General features: G+C 37.5%; 1 long non-coding RNA gene across 10 annotated transcripts in view; it reads left to right on the top strand.

The window, feature by feature from the left end:
• The window catches only part of LOC144455913 (uncharacterized), a 390,611-nt gene that overhangs the window by 151,215 nt on the left and 215,004 nt on the right, over positions 1–24,392 (top strand). Inside the window, exon 1 of one of the 10 annotated variants that reach the window (XR_013484762.1) lies at positions 22,412–22,534. The exons of the other annotated variants lie outside the window; for them this stretch is intronic. This is a non-coding gene — a long non-coding RNA (uncharacterized LOC144455913). Of the gene's footprint in view, positions 1–22,411; positions 22,535–24,392 lie in introns of those variants that run through there. 10 annotated transcript variants of the gene reach the window in all.

The raw sequence follows: 24,392 nt of genomic DNA, 5'->3' as shown, positions 1-24,392 counted from the left end.
GCATTTATACGTATCTATTATGTGTCAAGCAGAAAGGCAAAAAGACAGTTCCTGTTCTCAAGGAGCTTGTGATCTAATGGGAGGAGATAACATGCAAACAACTATGTATATAATACATGTATATGTATAAGGATATATATGTATATATGTATATATAAACATATCTCTCTCTCCCTCTCCTTTCCTGCCTTCCTACTTTCCTCCCTCCTTCCTTCCCTCTCTTCCTTTCTATTTATCTATCTATCTAACTGAAAACTTGAAAGCAATCTCAGTGGAAATTATCTAAGTAATGTCAGATAAAGAGAAGGGGAGAAGAGTGAGCTTTCTGGAAGTAGCTTTAATTTTTTTCAGTAAACTATAAGGTAAGCTTTTTAGCTAAGAGAGTGAGGGCAGAGGTTGCTGTGTGAGGACTAAGGAGAGATGAAAAGATTTGGAAAAGCTGCTGAGAGAGTGAATAAGTTAGGGAGGTGTAAAAGAATTGCCTTGCAGCAGTGAGAGCCCAGTTGAGATGATGTAATATAAATATGTAGTGGACCCAATCAGTACAGTTTTGTGATTTTCTTCAGCTTCATTCAGCAAAGAACTTCCATGATCCTCTGATCTAATTTTCCAGGCATGCTTCATACTGTTTACCTTTATTCCCTGTATTTACCCAGGGGAATCCCCTGTATTGCTTTACATGCCAAACGAGGCTTACTACTAGCTGTTCCTGACCTTATCTGAAGTTTTCTACCTGTACGCATATATTTAGTCAATCAAATATGCTTGGAATACACTTCTTCCTCATCTCATCCAACTGACATGAGGTGGCATTGTGCAGCAGAAAGGATGCTGGATTTGGTAGTAATTTGTGTGACCCAAGGAAAGTAGGGTAACCTTACTGAGCCTCAGTTTCCTCATCTGAAAAATGGAGATTGAACTAGATGTCCTCTAAGGTCTTTTCCAATTTTAAAACTATGTTCCTATGATCCAATGAAATCCTTTTCTTCTTTTAAGTCACCAACTTAGGTGCTACCTTTTCCTTCTTTATTTTCCTGAGCTACAGTGATCTCTCCCTCAGATTTTCTTTTTTTTTTGTATATTTTTTTCCTTTTAAGGCAATTGGGTTTAAGTGACTTGCCCAGGGTCACACAGCTAGTAAGTGTCAAGTGTTTGGTCTGAGGCTGGATTTGAACTCAGCTACTCCTGAATCTAGGGCCGGTGCTCTATCCACTGCACCACCTAGCTGCCCCTCCTTCAGATTTTTTTACACTCCTTTGTGGGGATGTCTCTTTTGCCTTGATCGTATTTATTAGTGTGCCATTAATATCCAGCAACTAAACTCCTTGGAGGCAGCATCTGTTTAGTAAACATAGTACCTTGCATGATACTTTGAATTTAGTAGGTATTTTTAGAAAAATAAATACTTGTTGACATCTTTTGTTTTTATAGCATCTAGATTTCCCCAAGTATCCCTCCTTATTTCTCCCAGAGAGTCATTTTTATAAAAAGGAATATTTTAAAAGAAAAAAAGAGGAATAAGAGAAAACAATCAGAAAAACAATCAACATATAAAAATTGTTAATCTGAAAATATGTATGCAATTTTTCACACTTGTGGACATTCTACCTCTGCAAAGGAAAAGCGGGTGATGTCTTCTCATATCTCTTCTTTGGGGCCATGCTTGTTCTCTGTAATTTGAAACAATTCACTTTCATATGTTTTGTGATTGTTCTTTCTATATACATTGTTGTCATCATTGTGTATGTTTTTTTTGGCTCTAGTTACTTTACTTGTATAAATTCACGTATCTGTTTTTGCTTCTCTATATTCATAATATTTGTTTCTTACAACAGAGTAATATTCCATTCATGTACAATTTGTTTAGCCATTCCCCAGTTGATGGCCATTTACTTTGTTTTTTGTTCTTTGCTACCATGAAAAAGTGATGCTACATCCTTTGGCTGTATGCCTTAGTAGTGACCTTTCTGCAGCCTTTGACACTGTTGATCACTTGCTCTCCTTGATATTCTTTTCTTTCTAGGTTTTTAGGTGACCATTCTCTTCTGGTTCTTCTACCTATCTGACTGTTCCTTCTCAGTTTCCTTTGCTGGATCCTAAACATCATACCTTCTTGCTATGGGTGCTCTCCTAGGCCCTCTTCTCTCTCTAGACTACTTCACTTGATTATTTCATCAGCTCCTATGGATTTAATTATGATGTCTATGCTGTTGATTCTCAAATCTACCCATACTGCCCCAACTTCTCTACTGACCTCCAACCTAACATCTCCAGCTACCTTTCAGACATCTCAAACTGGATTGCAATAGACATCTTAAATTCATGTTTAAGATGAGTTAACATATTAAATATGCTGAAGATGTCTACTTAAAAATGTCCAAAACAGAAGTAATTTATTTTACCCCTAAGCCCTTCCCTCCACCTACCTTTCCTGTTACTTTTGAGGCCATCACTCTCCTCATGGTCCCTCAGGCTCACAACTTAGGTTAGTATCATCCTTGACCCCTCACTATCTTTCACTCCCTATATCCAATCTGTTGTTGAAGTCAGTCTGTTTCACCTTTGCAGCATCTCTCCAATATACCTTCTTGCTTCTGATACTTCACCATTCTGGAATAGGCCCTTATCACCCAGTGCTTGGATTATTGTAATAGCCTGCTGGTGGGTTGACCTGTCTCAGCAATTCTTCCTCCATTCAGCCACCAAAGTGATTTTCCTAAAGTGCCTGTCTGATCATGTCACCCCTCCCCCTCCCCCACCCAACTTAATTGATTCCCTTTTGCCTCTAAGATCAAATACAAAATGCTCAGTTTGGAATTAAAAGTTTTTTGTAACTTAGCCTCTTCCTACCTTTCCAGTCTTCTTACACTTTATTCCCTAACACTTAGGCTTAGATCCAGTGACACTGGCCTCCTTAGTGTACCACAAAGAACACACTCCATCTCTTGGCTCCAGCTGTTTTCTGTGGCTGTCAGACTTAGAATGCTCTCCCTCCTCATCTCCGTCTACAGGCTTCCCTGACTCAAAAGTCCCAACTAAAACCCCATCTTCTACAGAAACCTTTGCCCAACCTCTCTTAATTCCAGTGCCTTCCTTCTCTTAATTGTTTGCATATATAACAATGTATTTGTTTGCTTGTTGTCTCAGCCATTAGACTGTGAGCTCCTTAAGGGTGGGACCCTCTTTTGCCTCTTTTTGTATCCCAGTGTTTAGCATGCAACCTAGCACATAGTAGGTACTTAATAAATGTTTATTGACTTATTGACAGTGGAATCTCTGGATCAAAGGTCATGGACATTTTAGTTGTTTTTGCTACCAAATTGCTTTCCAAAAATTTCCAACACTATGCCAATGTATCCATCTTCTCATAACCCTTCCAACATTGATTATGTTGTCATTTTTGCCAGTTTGCTGGGTGTGAGGTAAAATCTCAGGGTTGTTTTGCTTTAACTTTATTGTTCTTATTATTAGTGATCTGGAACAAATAGGTACTTAAAATGTTTCTTTTGCTGAAATCCATCAGTTTGAGGACTCCCTCTATTGCTGTACATCAGAGCCTCTCCAGGCCTCAGTATAAGACTTCCTAACTTGCTATGTATGACTAATATGTTGTACTTATGGGAAGAGGGTTTATGGGAAGATATACTTGTACGTTGTTGGTGGAGTTATGAATCAGTACAACCATTTTGGAAAGCAATATATTGTATGTATGTAAATATAACATATTGTAAAAAGATATATTGCTAAATGACAAAGACCTTACATATCACAGGATCATAGTTTTAGAGATGGAAGGGATCTTAGAGGACCATCAAGTCAATCCCTCTTATTTTGCAGAAGAGAAAACTGAGGTCCAGAAAGGTCAAGTGATTTGCTGAGTGTCACACAGGTAGTGTCTGTGGTAGGATTCAAACCTAAGTCTTCCTGACTCCATGCCCACCACCCTCTACATTACACCCTGTACTTCATTAACTTAAAAACAATGTATAGCAAAGGATTGTAAATGAGAAAGAAGAGAGTTTAGGTTAAAGATTAATATCATACAAGACCATTAAAAACATGTCTATGAATATTGCTAATGCAGTGTCTCATTTTATTGTTTCAATGTTTCTTTTCCCTTCCTTACTGATTGCTATGGGATTTGTAAACAGAATCTTTTTTTCTTACTTAATTGTCCCATTCTTTAAGTAATGTTAAAATTCTGTGTTTGAAACATTAAAATTCATCACCATGGAAGCAATTTTTGTGCCACAAATACTGGTTTGTGCCAGTTGAGAATATATTGGTCAGGCTGAGAGAAGTTGATTATGTAGGAGACAGTTTATGTTTACTTACAAATACTTTGGTAATCAGCAATGCTAGAAATGGAACTATGCAAAAATATGCAGGGGTTAGGACTTTGTGCTTTGATATCACATCTATCAATGTGGTCTTTAATTTTGTATTCCCAAATTTTCATGATTTAAGCTAAGTCTATAATGATTCCCTTTTTGTTTATGGTTTTTATGCTTGTTAAAACTTTATCTTTTATATAATTTGATTTTTAACTTATGTGTTACTCAAGCAAACATGGGGAGGACCTAAGCGGTAGGTTTTTAGTCTCAGAACCCAGGAACTGGAAGAAATATAATTCTCCCAATTCTTATATGGCCTTTTGCCCATATAAACAGGTATCCAGTGCAAGCTTTAGAGCCTGGTTGGTTTTTGAGGTTCTTTAAACCTATAGTATTCTTACCTTTTTGATCTTCTTACACTTTATTCCCTTGCATGTACTTTATGATCAGGCAGGTGTGGCTTACTTACTGTTTCTTGTACATCTTCCATCCTTGTGCTTTTGCACTAATTGTCCTCCATGCCTGAGATGTTTTCCCTCTTCACTTCCTCCTCTTGATAGCCCTGGCTTCCTTCCAGACTCTGTCCTAATAGCCACATTCTGCAGGAGGTCTTCCTGCTTTCTGTAGCCACTTGAGCCGGTCCCCCGTCTAATCTTATGTATCTTGTACATACCTATTTACTTTCATACTACATCCCCTATTAAAATGTAGAATCCTTGAGGGTAAGGATTGTTTTGTACTTTTGCCTGGCTTTGAATCCTCTATACTAAGCATACTGCCTGGAAGATAGTAAGCACTTAATAAATGCTTATTGATATTTTTGATATCTAGAAGCAGATAAACATTTGTGCCTTGTGTAGTTTTATTAACAAGAAAATTGTGTCCATCTTTAGTGATTTATGAATTCATATAAGTCAGATAGAATCATATGCAAATAAAGATTTTTTTCCCAAAGTTGAGGAGAATGGAAGGATGTGACTATTAGTTTTTCTAAATGGGTAATGTTGTGCTTCTGTTTCAGCCTAATTCAATTTAATTAAGCAAACTATTATTAAGCACCCACTAAATACAGGACATTGTGTTAGGTACTAGCAATAAAAGATGAAAAATGGACACTATTTGTCCTCAAAGACCCTGCAATCTAATTAGGGAAATTGGATAGGTACAATAAATCTCTATGTGAAAGCAACTTCTTTATCTGGGAATAACTGGGCTCTGGAATAGAAGGTTAAGAAATCAAGGAGTAGAGAAACAGTCCCCAGATAAACTTGACCTGTTGATGTGTAAGGAAACTATGTCCAGGGGACTTAAATTCTAATAACTGTTTTTTTTTCCCAAATGAAGATTTTCCCCCCATTTTCCTCCATAAGCATAGCACTTTGTTTCTTAAGTCATTTTAGTTTAACTTACTTTAAGGTAACTCTATTTCTACCCTCAAACTTCCCCCTTCTTCTCTCCCTCCACTTTTTCCATTAGCCCTTTCCCTAATTTTGAGTTTGCTGAACTTATTGAATTTTTTCATCTTGTTATTTAATTTTTCCTCTGTTTTTTCCCCTTACACTTAAGACAAATAAAATCCCCCATCCTCTCTTCAACTTGTTAGGTTTGTTAGTTTTTAAAATTTAATTTTCTATGCCTTTTTCTAAAAAAATTCTTTCCTTCCTCTTCATTATTTTCCTTCTCTTTCTTTCTGTTCTAGACTTTTATTCTTTGATTCATGGCCCTCATACTAATTTAGTCCTTTTTTAAGTCTCCATATTATTTATGGAATTAAAGTTTTTAAGGTGCCTAGTTTGGATTCCCTCTTCTTGTTATTGCTTTGTAGATCTTGCCCCCAATCCTCTTTTTCCATTGTGCTTCATTCTTAGAAATGCCAGTTGCACCAGGTAATAGAGAGGATATTGACCCATCATGGGAATTTTCCTGTGTTCCTGGTTATGTAGTTCATTGTTAACCTCACTTTCTCCATGGCCATATCCCTACCTCATTTGCCATAAATGTTAAATTTAGCCACTACATATCTTGGAATTTGCAGTGTAGGGGTTTTTTTTGCGGGGGGGGATTTTTTCAATTGGTATTTGTTTTCTATGTTCAGAAATTTCTGGGTAGTTTTCTTGTATCATTTCTTGCATTATGGTATTCAGATTTTTGGTCTTGCATTCTTCTGAGAGGCCTATAATCCTTAAGTTGTTCCTATGCATCCTGTCTTTGAGATCAGTATTTGTTTGGAGATCATGTTTCCTCTTAATATTATCACTTTTTACTTCTCTTTTTCTAGATTGTCCTTCACTTCCATGTATCTTCATTTCCAGTGAGTTATTTTCTCTCTAGTTTCTTCTGGTGAGTCTTGCCACCACAGATACAAGTTTTTCTTTTCTACTTATTATTTATGCTGTATAGGCCATAAATTTTGATTTCACAATACTTATTATTTCTCTTTTAAACTATTCAAATATATCCTGCTGTTATACCATACCCTCTTGGGAATCTATTGAGTGCTGTGGCTCATTGGATGTTGATTAATATCCTTTGTCTTATAATACCTATTCCTCAATGTTTAGACTCTTTAACCTTATCTGAAGGCCATACTGTCTTCTTTATTAATATCTTTCCTATTGGTTTATCTATTTATATTCAAAGTCTTTAACTGAATTTTCTTCATCCTGGGATCTTTAATAATTTTAGTCTTTTTTCCCTATATCCCCCCTGTCACTCACTTTCTGACTCTTTCCCTTTGATTACCATTTCCCTAGGGGCTTAGACCTTAAAACTCTCTCTGCCTGGTCCTATGTTGGGCAATTCAGGTTTTGTCAGCCTTAGTCTCTACCTACTGATTTAGGAGGAAATGGAAGTAGGCCCAGCTGGAGACTGGGCTCTTTCGCTCAAGCTTAATGTAATGACACATAGCCACTTATATGTGTCCTGCCCCAGGTCCCTCTGTTCCTCAGTTTTCTTTGAGCTCCATCACAGCACAGAGTGCTACCATTCTGCTGTTCCAGCCAATGCAGGCATCTGCCTTTTGGTTTTCCTTTGCACAAGGGGACGGTGGGAGTGGAGTTGAGTTCCATTACAAGCCCATGGTCAACTTGTGGAGCTCTGACAGTCTGGTGAGTAGTAGGGGAGGGAGTGCTGAATGGATGTTGTTACAAGTTAGAGTTTAGCCTTCACTGCTGTTAGTTCATCGGATTGTTACCTCATTAGGATTCTTGTTGTATGCATACTATACATATGTGTAGTTCCAGGGCACAACTTATTTCATTAGTTTATAAATGAGGAATAGGCAGGAAATACAATTCAAACCAGTTCAGTTCAATAGATGTTTAATGAGTACCTGTTTCATAGGAGATCATACACAGATTTAAAGTATGTAGTTAAAGTATATATATATATGCATACACACATATATAATACATACATATAATGCTTATATGTTATATATGACACAACACATTTATTTTAGATATAATATATAAAATAGAAATATGGCACATTATATGTGATATGACATATCGTATATAATATGTAAGCAAATGCGCTTATATACTAGAAGAAAGAGGGAGACCTGAAGACCCAGAGTGGGTAGAGAGATAGAGAACTAAAGACAGAGATAGAGACAGGGACAGATATAGAGACAGAGAGATGTAAGCATTCATATATAGTATATATATACATATACACTTATATATGTGTGTATATATATATATATATAAATATACACAATACACACATATGCTTATATATACATATGATATATATGTTATACATAGTCTATTATAGAATATGTTTACATTATATATAATATGTGTATAATTTTATATTGCATAATATATAAGCATTGCATACATATATGTGTATTTATATGTGTGTGTATATATATCTATATATATCTATATCATAGATAGATAGATAGATAGATAGATATGTATATATACTGCTTCTCTCTCTCTCTCTCTCTTTCTCTCTCTTTCCACACTTGGTCTTTGGATCTCCCTCTTTTAGGCTGTAAATGCATTTAGTAGTCAAGGACCCCATCGCATTGCTGACTGGCACAGGAACTTTGACTTGTTCCATTTCTGATCTGGGATGGTTTGCCCTCCTCAGGCAGCCTGATGGCTCCCAGATCCCCAGGGCTTCACCATATTGGGGCCAGACTTAGTGCAGACATCCAGTCAGTCTACTGAGGTTCAGAACTCCTGGGCCTAAGCAGTCTACTAGCCTCAGCCTCCCTGATATCAGGGACTACAGGTGTGTTCTACCACGTCCAGCCTTGATTTAGACTTTGATCATTTTTACTTACTTTTACTAGAATCCAGTGACCCTAAGAAAATATGGAAAAAGAGATAGTACTGAAAACATTGACTATTTGGATTTTAGAGTGGATGTTTATCACAGAGTCTAGGGTTTAGACCTTCCCACCCAGCTGCTCTCTTTTGGATTTCTCCATCATGATCCTCTGCCTAGTACTCCCTCAATCCCCTCTTTTCAGCTTCCTTTTCTGTGCTGTTTTTTCCTTTAGACTTTAAGTTCTTTCAGGACAGAGACCATCTTCTTTTTTCATATTTGTATGCCCAGCCCCTAGCACAAAGCCTGGTGCGTAGTAGGTACTTAATAAATGTTTATTGACCAACTGACCTAAAGGATATATATGCAACCCTCATTTTGCAGGTGAGAAAACTAATGCCCAAAGAAGTAACGGATTTTCAGAAGGTCACAGAGGTCATAAGTAGCACAGTCAGGATTTGAACCAAGATCTTGATTCCAGTTTCAATGCTCTTTCCACTACGCGATAGATTTGATGCCTTTTGTTGAGAATATTATGCCAGACCACATGACTTTCAGTGTTTCTTTCAGTCCCATGATGTTAAAATTCCATGGGAGAAAATGACTTTAATTAAAAAAAAAAAGTATTTACTATTTGCTTAAAATGGACCTTGTGCCTAACCCCAAGCTAGGCCCTACCAAGGATATAAAAGAAGTAAAAAGGTCTAGGGCTTGCACTAGTGGATCTCATATTCAGTTCTAGGAGATAAGATTAAACATAAAACAACTAGAGAACAACGTAAGAAAGTGTACGATTAATCCCTGAGTTATATGGTACATACCTTAGAGAAGGGGAAAACCATGCATACCAACATAGACTGGAAAGTCTTAATGGAGGAGTTGGGATTTGAGCTGTGCCTTAAAGTTGGGGTTGGATTTGGAGAGACAGAGGGGTACGTAATTTGGAGCTATGAGAGTTGGTAATAAAGATGTCATAGGAGTAGTGTGCATAATTCATTCCTTCAACAGATTGCAGTCCCCCTATGTTCAAGGTCTTATGCTAGCAGTCATGGAAGAGACAAAGATGAATTCGAAGTTACCTCTGACCGTAAGGGACTTATGGTCTAGGATGGAGGATAGGTCCACAAATTACTGTCCTATTCTGCAAGGCCTTCTATAATAAGCAGCATGAAAATGGCACAGACAACTCTAGAAATGCAGAGCAGGGAGATATGGTCTTGTACATTCAGATGTTTAGTAAATGCTTATGGTAAGGAAATAAGTTTATTTTGTAGAAAGAGGGTATCTGATGAGTCATTGACATATTAGGCCTCTTGGTGGCAAAGTGAATAGACTATAGGAATTGGAGTTAGGAAGACCCGAACTGATTCCTGTCTCAGATACTCACTAGCTCTGTGACTCTAGGCAAGTCACTTAACCGCACTGTGACTCAGTTTTCTCATCTGTAAAATAATAGCATCTGTTGCACAGAGTGGTTATGAGGATCAAAAGAGTTAACGTCTCTAAAGGCTTTGCAAACCTTATGCTGGCTATTGTTGTTGTTGTTGTTGTTGTTATTCTTAACCTTTTTTTGTGTGGCGTGAACACCTTTGACAGTCTGGTAAAGCCTGTGGACCTCTTCTCAGAACAATTAAGCACATACAATAAAACATATTACAAAGGAAACCAATTATAGTAAAATAGAATTATCAAAATATTTAGAAAAATGTGTTCACAGACTCTGAGTTAAGAATCTTTTTCACTAGTTATGCAATTTAAATTCCTTCCCCATTATTTCTATTATTCTAGTTGTCTGTAGTTATAATTATAGAGGATAATATCCTTTTTAAATTCCTGCTGTTATGATTTATTCAGCAAATAATGATCTGTTAGTTAAAACAAAGAAGAACACTCTGTTCCCTATATTTTCCATCTCATTTCCCTTCAGTATTCTTCCAGTTTACATTTGCTAAGTAGCTTTTTGGCAGTCTTTGCTGCAAAGATTTACATGGCATCTGCTTCAGCTTTCAAAGACAAAATTTTATGTAATATGATTTTTAAATGATTTGTCAGCAGGACTCCTTAATTCAACTTCTAGAGTCAAAAAGGGTAGTAACCAAGGGGTGCAAGGGGAAATGTTCATTTGTTCTGTAGTAAAGTATCAGTTAATCTATTCAACACTTGTCAGGTTTTACTTTTACATTTATTTTTAAAAATTTTCACTACTTTGGTCCTTAAATGGATCTGTGATCTTACTGATGTTAATGCTTCCTGAACCAATGCAGGCCAAAACCCTCCTACAATTTCTTACTATTCTGATTCTTACCCATATGTTCCTCTATACTATATTTGCTGTAGACAATCCATTCATTGTGATGGAGTCCTTCCTTTTGTATCTTTTAAGTTACCAGGGGTACCAGTGTACCCTTTGGACCTTGTACCTTTTGTCTTTCCACTACATGTTGTCCAGTCTACCTTCTTTTTCAGCAACGTTTGTCCTCCATGATTTCTCTTATGTCACTTGCTTATTGTTAACATTCTATAGCCTAATGATGTCCATCATACATACTGGTGATCCATAATTTAATTCACTGGAGATCATAGTATTATAAGATATGTGGCCATCTACCATCATCAGGGCACTTTTTTTTCTAATACATTTTATTGGAATAATTTTTTTTCAATGAACAAACATCTACCTTTCGCCTTCCCATTTCCCCCTCCTCACTGGAATAAAAAGAAAACCAAAGTCTTCCAACCCATACACATAGTCAAAACAAGTCCCTATGTTGGATATGTCCAAAATGTATGTCCTACTCTGAAAGTGTCTAGTTGATCACCTCTCTTTCAGGAGATGAGCAGCATTCTGAATCATCAGTCCTGAGGAATCATAGTTCATTATTGTATTGATCAGAATGTTTAAGTCTTTCAAAATTGTTTCCTTTTACAATATTGTTATAGTATAAATTGTTCTCTTGATTCTTCTCATTTCATTCTGCATCAGTTCAAAGTGTGGCTTAAGATACCTGCCCCTTTTCATTCTTATAACTTTCTGCTTGTCCTGCTCCCCACCCCCCAGTTTGTGAGACATTTTCCCTCTTCCTCACCCTTTCTTCCACAGTACTTCCTTTCCCTCCTTCCTTTCTTTTCTTCTTTTAAGATAACTAAAACACAACAAAATTCACTTCCAGGCCCTGTATCTTACTTAATTCCTTTTATGACTCCAGCTGATGTTATTGTTCTAGGGAAATGCTCATTAGAATGCAAACACTTCATCTTTGTAAATCTTTTCCCATCACTTGCTTATGTTTACCTTTTAATTTTGTTGTTCTTTTTAAAAATGTGAAATATACCTCAGTTTTTTTTTCTGTTTTTCAGTCTTTTGACTTTCTAATTTTAAGAGAATCTCTTACTTGGGTAAGATTTTGTACCTCTTGTGATGAGTTATTAATTCTTTTTCTAAGTCTCTCTTTTATAGCTATTATTTCTTTTCCAATTCTTTCCTCTATTGCCCTTTTTATTTATAATATAATTTTAAACTCGGTTTTTAGTTCTTGCACAATTTCTTCTAGTATTTTTAATTAATTTTAGGGACAAGCTGTATTAAGGTGTTTTAGAGTTATTCTCCTGGGTTTGCGTCTTGGGCATGCCTGGTTTCATAATAATAATACTTTATCTTTTTTTTTAATCATTTTTTCAGTAACTTCCTCTGGGTAGCCTAGTTTTACTAGCCAAATTGGGAGCTCTGGGGACTGAATATGTGCTCCTGGCCCCTCTGGGAGATTCCCTACCCCATCATTGTCTTCTGTGCCTGTATGGAGACTGTGATTACAATCTATTTTGGATGACTCTGGGCTTGGGGCTCTTGGTGCTGAGTTCTTGTTCTTGACCCCTCTCAGAGATCCCATGCTTCAGTCTTGGGCTGGGAGCTAAGTCCAGAATTAGCTCTAAGCCTTCCCTTGCTGCTGGCCTAGCTTAGGGCTCTGGGAACTGAGTCTCTGATCCTAGCCTAGCCCTGTTCCACACCATCTTCCTTGGCCACTTTCCTATAGGTCAAATTTGTGATCTTGGAGTGAAAACTTGACCCACTCTAGTTCTTCCTTCAATTTGCCAATCACTACTCTGTCCAGAGTTTTCTTAGTGTGATAGGGCTAGTGTTCTTCTGACACAGCTTCTTTCTTCCCACCTACAACATGGGGAGGCTTTACCTAAGAGAAGACAAAGTGACTGGCCCTGGCTTTCCTGATGTGGCTTCCTAGTCATCTAAGAGCATAAAAGTCCCAAACCCTAGGAATCTAGGGCCCTTGGACCTTGATGGATTTTTGAAGACCTTGCAAGTTCTTTACCATATCCTGTTCTGATGAGCAGACATGTTTCCCTATGAAGACCATGGGGACTGTGTCCAAAGAAGCTAAGCAGCTCTGTAGCCTTGTTGCATGTCCTTGCTGTGTTATGGCATATTAAATCTCCTTTTGTTGATTGTTCAATGACTTAGAAGTACCTCCTTGTGTACCAACAACAAACTTGAACTGAGAGTGCTGGTGTTAAAGCTGTCTCTGAAACATAGAACTGTACATTGGAGGATCTGGACTGTACCACTTCCTCCTATTCCTCTGTCTTCATGAGTCTCTCAATGCATCTTAAATAAATTAATGATTTGGGATTTCTTTAGAAAGGCTACTTCCTCCATTGACACAGTCTCCAAATGCCTGTACATTTAAGTCCAATGGTCCTTGAGAGGTGCTCCGGCCAAAAAATTCATCCCTTTACATCAACCTGGTGATAAATTTTTCTGAACTTAGCTAAGCTGCTTCTTTCACTTGAAGCCTTTTCAGCTGGATACAATGCTCTGGAACTTGTAGTCTGTGGTTATAACTTCAGAGTATGGGACGTTAGTGGAGTTATTTCTTTAGTGTGTATATAATATGCACACATATTATATATACACATATAAATGTATACATATATCACATTCAATGTTTTATTTTACTTAATTTATATGATAAGCTAGAAATAGCTACAATTTCAATGTTAGAACAAAATGTTCAGTTTTTCACAAATTAATTTTTACTTCAGGCAATGGTTAATAAATAATCAGTCTCTTCAGACAGCAACAGTAATCCATTAACTTCTTGCTGTTAAATACAATCCATTGTGTCTTTGAAATATCACATTACAATTAATTCCCCTTTCTGTGCCTCAGTTCCTTCATCTGTAAAAGGATGGTATTGGATTAGATGATCACTGAACTTCCAGTGCTCTTCTATGATTCTAGGATTTTTTTTCCTTTTTAGCAGGGGTGAGGGGAGAGGAACTATATTCATAGAATCATCTGGTAAATGTAGGATCATAGATCTATAATTGAAATGGACCTCAGAGACCATATAATCCAACTCTTTAGTTTTATAGATGAAGAAAACTGCAGGGAGGTTAAAGTGACTCATGAGAGACAGGATTTGAACCCAGTTTCTCTGATTCCATAGTCAGTACTCTTTCCACTGTACTATGCTGCCCCCTCTCTGACTTCTCAGAATGATTTTTTTTTAAAAGGCGTAGATTCTCAGAGCTTGAAAATGCCTTAAAGGTCATTTAGTCCACCCTGTACCTGAGTAGCAGTCCCTCTGTAACATCTGTGACATCTAACCTCTACTTAAAGAACCCACTATCTCCTGAGGAAGTCTATTCCATTTTTGGAGAGCTCTAATAATTAAGAAGTTCATTGACACTAAGCATTAATCCATTTGATCTTTGGTCATTTTATGGGATTATTATTTAAAGTGCTTGAGTTTTTCTATAAATAATGATTTTTAAATAAATTGTGCTTTTAAAAATATGGGTTCATATTAAATGATATCCTTTTTTCCCTATTACTTAGCATAGTGCCTTAAACAAATAGCAAGTGCTTAATTAATTTTTATTTAATTGAATTGAATGCAAAAACAGTAGTGAGGTCAGACTTATAACAGCTGATAGCTACCCTAAAACCAAAACACATGGCATTCACTAAGTTGGAATGTCAGGTCAGATCACGGATATTCTTGAATGTGTTTTAAATAGTAATATTTGGATAGCTGCCTTGAAAATGGAGGTTGTGAATTAGCCAAGTTATGATTTGAAGTACCTGAGAGCAAAACCAAGTAGTTGTCTAAAGAAGCAGAGGTCATAAAAGGTCCCACTAAATCAGCCAACTTTTTAATTCCCTTATAGAACACTCTGTCTTCTGTCTTTGTGCCTTTATGTAGGATTTTCCCCATGTCTGGAATTATCTCTTGCCTCCTGGTATGACTCATATCTTCAAGGCTAAGCTCCAGTGCCACCTTTGTGCAGTCTCTTCTGATCTTGCACTTTTTGTTCCCCACTGTATGTTGCCAGTTTAGACATGATGCCAGTATATGTTGACAGTTTTACCTATGATACCATCTCTTGCATATACCCCCTTCACTTCTCTGGCAGTGTCTGCACTGTGGTGCAGGCCCTCATCACCTCATACCGGGACTGTTGCAGTAGCCTGCTTATAGCTCTCCCTGCCTTTAGTTTCTCCTTACTCTAGTCTGTTCTCTACACAGCTATTAAATTAATCTTCCTACATCACAGGTCTATGTCACTTCCCTCTTTCCATTCCCCACCCTCCCTATTCAGTCAACCCTATTACCTCCAGTATCCAACATGAAATCCTATTTGACTTTTAAGGTCACTTACTGCCTGTCCCTCTCCTATGTCTTGAGTCTTCTTATACATTACTTCCCCCACTAACTCAGTGATCCAGTGACATTAGCCTTTTTGCTGTTTCTGTCACAACACACTCTATCTCCAGACTCCAGGCATTTTCACTAGCTATCTCATATGCCTGCAATTCTCTTTCTTCTCATCTCTGTTTCCTGGTTTCCTTGGCTTTGTTTGAGTCCCAGCTGAAATCCCACCCTCTAAAAAAGCCTTTCCTTATCTATCTTAAAGCCCATCCATTCTCTCTGTTGATTATCTACAATTTATTCTATATACATCTTGTTTGTATGTAATTATTTTCATGTCGCCTCCCCCATTAGACTATGAGATCTTTGAGAGAAAGGACTTTGTGCCTTTCTTTGTATCCCCAGAGCTTAGCATAATGCCTGGCACATTGATGATGCTTAATAAATGCTTGTTGACTTGATCTCTTCTCCACTCCCTCCATTGTATTATATATATCTTATATTTACTGATTTTTCTAAGTGTTTTCCCATACCAATAGAATATGAGCCCTTTGAGGACAAGGACAATTTCATTTTTATTTCCATACCCCTTAACACAGTGCCTTCCGCATAATAGGAACTTAGTAAATATTTGTTGAATTGAAGTGATTCACTAGAATTATCGGTGTAGGTGAATGGCAGTTAATGAATGCTACCTGAAACAATGATTGGCTTGAACTTATGCAGTTATAATGTTCATATTCATTGAATGAATTCAGAAGTAGGCTTTTACTTTGGGTGCTGATAGCAAATGATTTGATCCATTTTTGAGGTTGGAGAATGCGCCCAGGTGTAAAGGTTATAATGTATAGGTAACTGAGGCACATATGAAAAAAGATGCCATAGTAGTTGCACGGCAGGATAGTTATGTGTCTAAAATGATGACAGATTTCCTTCCAGTCTCTTGAAATGTGCTTTTTAAAAAATATCGTCAGACTTTGAATGGTATTGCCTAGAGAAAGAAGCCACTGTAGTGCCCCCTGCTGGTGAGTGGCAGCTCAGTGTTTCCATCATGTCAGTGATTGACTGGACTGAACTTATTGCTGACATCAAGCCAAGGGTGATGCGAGGCCCTGCCACTTCATTTTAGATCAGATCATTAAAATAACAGAAGGATATTTCAATACAAAACGAACTTCTCACTGATTTCCCTACATTTTTTAGACATGATGGTTTACTGTAGTTGAGTTTGGCTGCAAAAATGTGAATACTTCATAAAAAAATGTTCCAGTGTTTCTGCCTCCATCTTGTTCCATTTTATTAACCCATTCTCCCCTTCTTCCCTAGGTCCTCATTCTTTCCCAAGAGAAAAGCCAATTCCAAACATAACCTTCAAAGTAGAGCTTTATGTAGCAAAGGCTTCAGGGTTGTATACGTTGAAAATGTATTTGAAAGATATGTCTGTTTTAAAATAAAAAAGGTCCATTCACTTGCATCTTCACAGTGGTATGAATCAGATGCTTCAGTGTAATTGTCTAAATGAAAGGGTCCTCTTGGCAGATTTCCTATAAGCCTATAAAGAAAGCAAATTCAAAGTACTAGATGAGTGTTTTGGTATTTTGCTTCTGGCCAGTGGTGATGGTGAACATGTTAGTGAACAGTTATCCATTTAATTATGTTAATATATCAGGAGGGGTGCATTGCTTTGTCTGCAGCTAGGTGAATCTATTGCAGCCGAGTCTCTTTTTGGCAGCCTCTAATTTAGAACTACAACACATTAATTAGGATTTGCATTTCCCAGCCAGGCAGACAGGCTTTGCCATTGACCTAAAACTTGTCTGTGTTTCTTTTTTATTCCTGGGTGAGAAATCATAGCCTACTGGTTACTATATAGAGACCGTGATTCTTTTTCAGTTGTTGCTGTTGTTCATTAGATATTATTTAAACACTTTGTGCTTTGAATTAACCATTTACAAATTGAGGTTTATGCATCAAAAGTAAATCATTTGACCCTCTTTGCTATTTGCTAACTTCTTTTCTTCTCCTAGCTTTCATTTCTCCCTTCTCTTTCCTCTTTTAAATATAAAGTGACTTCTTAGTGTCATTATAGATCCTGAATAAATAAAGCTGCGTATCCTCTTAAAATATTGTTACTATACAGATGTCCTGTTTTCAATGATGACATGATCTTTCATAGAGTTTATAGACTTTGGATAAGTTTCAAATTATATTTTAACAATTGTGTTGGGTCTATTATATGTTGTCTCGAGTATAAGATTATAAATAGGTTATAGCTTTAAATATGAAGTTAAGCCATGTTAGCATTGGCCTAGGAGTCAGGAGAACCAGGGTCTAGTTCTCTCCTACCTGAGCAAATCACTTCAAATAATTCAACAAATATTAATTAAGTAAAGGAATGAATGGGGGCAAAAAAGGATTTATCAACAGCTTACTATGTGTCAAGCACTATTTTAAAAGCTGGGGATGTAAAGGGGAGTGAGAGAGTCCTTGCACCCAAGGAGATCATGCATAAAAGAGACGGAGAAAACACATAAAAGAAACTAGCTACAGGGGGCTTGGAAAGGCCTGAAAATCCTGAGGGTTCAGCAGCAGCACCCAAAGGTCCTTACGCTATGTCAGTACATCAGATGACAGTGCTGAGAGTCAGCAGATTGTAGGGCAGGTGACAAGACCTGGTGGTTCTCCATGTTAGAGGAAGGAACAGAGTTGGTGACTCCTGTCTCATGTAAGCCATGTGAGTAGTCAGGCAGCCCAGATGAGACCTGAATGGCCCCATCTGGGAAATCAGTGAAAGGGGGAAGTGAAGGAGATAGCATGTCCTTGGTGGTGGTGGGAACCCTAGGGCTATCCTGGATGGACCAGGGAAGAAGATGAGGAGGGAACAAAAGAGGAAGGGTACCCCAGAGTGGCAGTCTTTCAGGCTTCCCTCACCACTACAGACCGTTACACAGTTTTCCTATACTTACTGTATACCAGGCATTATGCTGGGTTTAAGGAATATGAAGATAAAAATTAAACAGCCCTTGCATTCAAGGAACTTTCATCATACTGATAGGAAAGAACATGTACATAGATAACTATGTGTAAAATATACTGAAATTCTCACATTTTCTAATGGATCTGTATTCTAATTCCTCCAACATTGCAAATCACAGTCCATCCATGCCTGCCCATCCTGTGCAGCCCTTGTTAATGCTCTCCCTTAAGTTCAACCAATAAATTGACAAGCATTTATTAAGCTTTTATTATATGCCAACCATTTTGCTGAGGGCTGGAGATAAAAAGATGAGCAAAAAAACAGAAATAAAAGCAAATTGTCCCTCCTCTCAAAGATCTCATTCTAATGGGGGAGATAGTATATAAACAACTATGTACATGTAATATATAGTGTCAGTGGTAGGCAATCCTAATGAGAAGGCATTATTAGTTGAGGGGTCTGGGAGAGACCCCTTTCAGAAGATGAGCTTTGAGCTGAGTCTTGATGAAAGCCAAGAGGTAGAGGTAAGGAGAGAGAGCATTATAGGCATGGAGAAAGCCAATGAAAAGGCTGGAAGGGCCCAGGTTGTGAGGGGCCTTAAAAGCCAAACAGAGAATTTTATATTTGATACTGAAGATAATAGCCACTGGAGTTAATGAATAGGGGTGAGGTGGGGTGACATGGTCAGTTTTGTGCTTTAGGAAGATCACTTCAGCAAAAAGTGGAGGACGGACTGGAATGAGGAGAAGCTTGAGGCATGGAGACTAGACAGCTGAGTATTGCCATAGTTTATTGCAATAGTTATTGCAATGATTGATTATTTATGTGAGGTGATGAGGGCCTGCTGCACCAGGGTGGTAGTTATGAGTGGAGAAAAGGGGGATACATGCAAGAGATGTTGTGATGGTGAAAATGACAAAAACTGGCAATAGTGAGTGCAAGGACCCAAGATGACACCAAAGTTGCCAGCATGAGTGGCAGGCTGAGTGACGGGGAGAATGGTGATTCCATTGATAGTAATAGGGAATTTCAAAAGATGAAAGGCTTTGGATGAAAAGATACTGATTTCTTTTTTGTGCCTATTGAAATGGCCATGGGACATCCAGTTCAAGATGTCCAGTAGGCAATTGATGATGCAAGATTGGAGGTCATGAGAAAAATTAGGTCTAGATAAATGGATCTGAGAATCATTTACGTAGAGATGATCATTGAACTAGTGGGAGCTGATGAAATAACCAAGTGAGATAGTAGATGGAGAGAAAAAGTGGGCCCAGGACAAATCCTTGGGGATCACTCATGGTTAGTAGGCATGAGCTAGAAGAAACAAGAAAGACTTAAGAAAGAGAGGTCATACAGGTAGCTAGAGAACCAGGATATAGCAGTATTACAAAAACCTAGAGAATAGAGAGTGTCTAAGACAAAGCAATTAACAGTGTCAGTCTTCAGAGAGATCAAGAAGGATGAAGATAGAGAAGAAGCTCTTGTATTTAGCCGTTAAGAGATCATTGGTAACTTTGGAGTGGGCAAGTTCAGTGGAGTGATCCTTCCTATATGGTAAAAAAGAATCATCTTCCTTGCTGTCTCCTAACATTTTGAGAATACCAGTGGAATACCTAGGTTCTCCATCATTTATCCTTTGCTGTTATTTTATGACAAGCCCGTCTTCTTTTTGTTAATGGATGATTAGGCCAGATTCTGCCAGGTGATTATGAATCTCTTCTAGGAGGCTCTGTAGTGTTCTGGTTTGATGAAATCATCATGGTACTACCTGTTAAAAGGAGCACATAGAGGGCCTCACCATCCACAAAGAATCAATCTCTCCTCAATTTGCACTCAGACAATGGAAAACACCTTTGGCAACATATTTTCCTATTTTTATTCCTTGGCTGATATAATCATGAGGTCATTGAATAAAGTTGTCTCTCTTGTTATATCTTTCAAATAATCTTGAGTAATTGTGATGTATGGATGGGAGACACTCTATTGGAGGAGAGCCTTTAAGGAAGTGTATTCTACCGAGTCAGAGGCCTTCCCTATAAAGGTTACTTTTCAAATACTCTTATGTATCTTGTTTATATCTATTCATGTACATCTTCCACATTAGAATGTAAATTCTTTGAGAGCAGGGACTATCTGTGTTTTCCTCTTTTTTTTTTAACACAATGCCTAGCACTTGGTAAGCATTAATAAATGCTTGTTGATTGATTGACTGTTATCAATAAATAAATGCACTGGAATCTTGTATTGTCTATAACTTTCAATTAATTGTATGATAGTAAAGATGTGGCCCAATGTAAAATATCTTTTATGAAAACCTGGCCATTCCCTTCTAAGACCCTCATCAAGCATGCCCTCAATGCATGTGTAAATTATCCTATTAAAATTTTATGTAGACAGGAAACTTGGAGTATAAGTTGGTAGTTTTTGATGTTCCTTTGGTCATCTTTTTTCAGTATTAATAAAGTTTAAGACTTTTTCCCATATCTTTGGTGTCTTCCCTTCCTTCAGATACCTCATGAAGCAATCCATCAATGCTCTCACAATTATGTCACCTCCAGCCCAGCTGTCCTGTATGTATCCTTGGTCAAATCTGGCTGCTTTTCCCATGTTTGTTCTCTTTTACTGCTATTTATATCTCTCTATATATATCTCTATTTATATCTCCATATATTTATATCTTTCTCTCCATATAGTTGTATCTGTATATGCACATTCAGGACTATAATATTAGAGTCTAGGTTTGGTGGCTTTACTGTCTTTGATGGCGAACAAAAAAGTTTATTATAAATTATTATATATGGAAATAATATATTTAAATATATATGTAAATTATTATATATGTTTATTATAAAAAAACCTTTGCAGATCTTTTTCTTCTCACCATGCTTCCATTTTAATCTTTAAATGCCCTTTGGACAGCTGATTAGTTGGTTCCCTTGCCAGGCATTCTTTAAACTGGTCTTACCTGCTGCCATTTTATGAGGTGATGTAAATATAGTAAATCCAAAGTAATTTTGGGAGTAGATGACTAACAACTAGAAGGGTCAGTAAAAAATATCACCTTGTACTGGAGGTATCAGTTAAGCTAAGCCTCTAATGGAGATAGGAATTAGATTCTAAGAAATGGTGGGGAGAAGGGAAACATGCTAGGCATAAACAGTTTGTACAAGGACCGAGAAAGGCAGCAATTGAAGGCTGTATATGGGGAACAGCAATAGGCAGGCTTGGCTGGAATGTCTTGGGGGGTGGAATGTGTAGGGTGGAGTCAGGTTGTAAAGGCCTTTAAATGCCAAACAATGGAGTTTGTACTTTATCCTGGAGGCTATTGGGAACCAGGGAAGCTTCTTAGGCAAGGCAGTCTCATGGTCAGTCTGTTCCTTAGGTTTGGCAGTTCTGGGCAGGTTGGATTGGATAAGTGAGTAACTGGAGGCAGGTCCAGTAGGAGGTATAATAGTCTAGGTCAGAGCTGGTAGAAGGGCTCACCATAGAGTGGTGGTCATGGGAGGGTAGAGAAAGGAACAGATGCAAGAGATGTTATAATGGTAGAACTGAACAGATTTGGCAAGTGATTGGATGTGTGGGGTGAGGGAGATCAGAGTCAAAGATAATGCTGATGTTGTAAACCTGGGTATCTGGAAATATGGTGGCATCCTACTCAAAAACAGAGAAGTTAGAAGGAGGAGTGGGCTCAGAAGGAAAGACAATGTGTTCATTTTTGGACATGTTGAGTTTGAGATGCTAAAGGGATATCCAAATTGAAATAAGTAGCAGGGAAATAGAGATGTGGGACTAGAATTCTGGTGATTAATTAGGACTGGATATGTAGATTTGGGAATAATATACTGAGATGATAGTTGAATCAAAAAGTAATAGATAAGATCATTAAAGGAGAGAGTATAGAAAGAAAAGAGAAGAGGGCCCAAGACCAAACCCAGGGATATGTCATCTTATGGGCCAGCAAAGAATGCACATAAGCTCAGTTGTTTTCAATTTTCTAGTCTATAGAGTATAGAAGATTAATTTCCACCCTGCCTCCCTCCCTAGGGTGCTATTATGAGGCTCAAGTGAAGTCACTATGTAATCTATCTATATTCCTATAGAAATGTATACTGAGTTATAATTGTTGTTTTTATATTTATTGTCTAGAGCACCCGAAACAAAATAAGTACAGAAGGCCCACTCAGAGCCTGGTGAAATGCCAGAGTATGGATTTTTGAAAAAGCAACTCTAGCTAATGCCATTGGATCTCTTTCAAATTATCTTTTTTTTTAAAGGTCTGTTTTAAGTTATGTAACTGTTTCAAGCTAATAAATTAATTTAGTTTAAATTGAATTTGTTCAATTTGAAAACTTCCAAATCAGTCTTTCCTACAGTTCAGAAAGTCTGATATTAGATTTTAATAGGCCAAGTTCCTGGCCCTATAGCAAAAAAATTTCCATTAAAGCACAAATTTGATAAATCTGATGATAAAGTTTATTCTGAACAACATTCTTGATAGGGTTAGGTTATCTTGTTAGGACTCCAGAAGAAATCTCAGAGGTCTAGAGGATGCCAGCAATGGCTCTGGTCAGCCACACTGTACAGTATACTGGTGGTGTCTCACAGCATCTCTTTCGAGCATTCCCCTTGTGTAACCACTCGCTCCTGCCTTTCACACTCAGCATTTGTGCATCCCATTAAGAGCAAAGATCTTAGATTCCATCATGGGATCTAAGGATTCTAGATTTAGATCTGGAAGAGTCCAACACCCTTATTTTATAGATGAAGACATTAAAGCACAGAGAAGTTGTAACTTGCCTGGGCTCATATTTCCCTCCTGCTCTGCCTCCTACTGACATTTCTTGGATTATATATCCTTGAGGCTTTCAGTTGCTCTCCCTCCTCCCTCTCTTTCTCTTTCTTAGTATGATTGGCCTGTTAGGGTTGTCAGAAGCAAGCCATGGCTCTACATAGCAAAAAGTAGAAGTCTTAAGGGGAAGATTGAGTATATGCTTGTGCCTGGGTGAAAAGAAAATATAAGACCCCAAGTAAAGGGGTGAACAGAGAAATTTGTCATAGTTGCAGTCTTCTCAGAGATGGGAATGAGACAATGAAAATCGAGGCCAGAGAAGAAAGCTCAAGTGCCTCAAAGTAGTCAATATCGCATGAGGATAATCTAAAACACTGTAGATTTTGCTGTACCAATGTTTAAAAATATCTGCAGGTACTCTGATTTTTACCCCACTTTCTGCTGAGATAGCGTGTAGAAGCATTGTCTCTTTAAAGAATAAAAAGGCAAGGTTAAGAATGGATGCACTGAGGAGCATTTGCTGTGCCATGCATTTGGGAATAAACAATGCTATTTGAATTTGCCTAAACCGTGATGTAATCACCGAAAATGCAACAGCAAGAAGCTGAACCCCAGGGAGTCTATTAGCAGTGTATCCTTCCTTATTCCTGTGAGAATGTTATTGCCACTTACCAAAGAGAAAATGGGAGAAGAAATGCTGCCCATATGACTAAGGTCTTGTGCCTATAGAAATGAGAAATTTCTAATATGACAAACATGTTCAGAATAAAATGCAAACATAACAATAGATTGGACACATTGGTCTATGATGAGTTAAACCTTTGTCAGTCTTAAAGTACCACATGTGAATATGTAAGATATTATTATCTTAGTTAAATTCAGGTATAGGATTTTCAGTTATGTTTTTCAACATAAGGTGTTAAATTACTAAATTATTAAATTACCAAAATCTTACTAAAATTTTGATGACATGTCAGCTGTTTAGGAGCTTTATCTCATATAACCAAAAGTAATTTTTGCCAATGGGATATGAAAAGTTTTCTGTTGGTTTAATCATATAATAGACCAGACCTATACAACTTATAAACTTCTTTGAGCCACAGATAAGTTAGACTAGAGACAGACTGATGATGGTTCATTGCCGTGGGTCGTGTGACAGCCATCCGTATGTTGCACAGGCTTGTCTTAGACTAAACTTTTACTGAGTTGGTATGTTAAGTGTTGTGTGTGGGAAAGAAAAACAAACAAACTAGGTGGACTTATTAGGGAAGGAAGAGGTCAGAGAAACAGAATAAAAAGTACAAAGAGATTGAGAAATATAGGTGATGCCTCCTTTCTACCCT

The sequence above is a fragment of the Phascolarctos cinereus genome, unplaced genomic scaffold (genome assembly GCF_003287225.1).
Source record: "Phascolarctos cinereus isolate Bilbo 61053 unplaced genomic scaffold, phaCin_HiC Scaffold_2;HRSCAF=192, whole genome shotgun sequence".
Lineage (NCBI taxonomy): Eukaryota > Metazoa > Chordata > Mammalia > Diprotodontia > Phascolarctidae > Phascolarctos > Phascolarctos cinereus.
The sequence above is the reverse complement of the archived record's forward strand: the minus strand, read 5'-3'. Positions and strand labels throughout refer to the sequence as shown.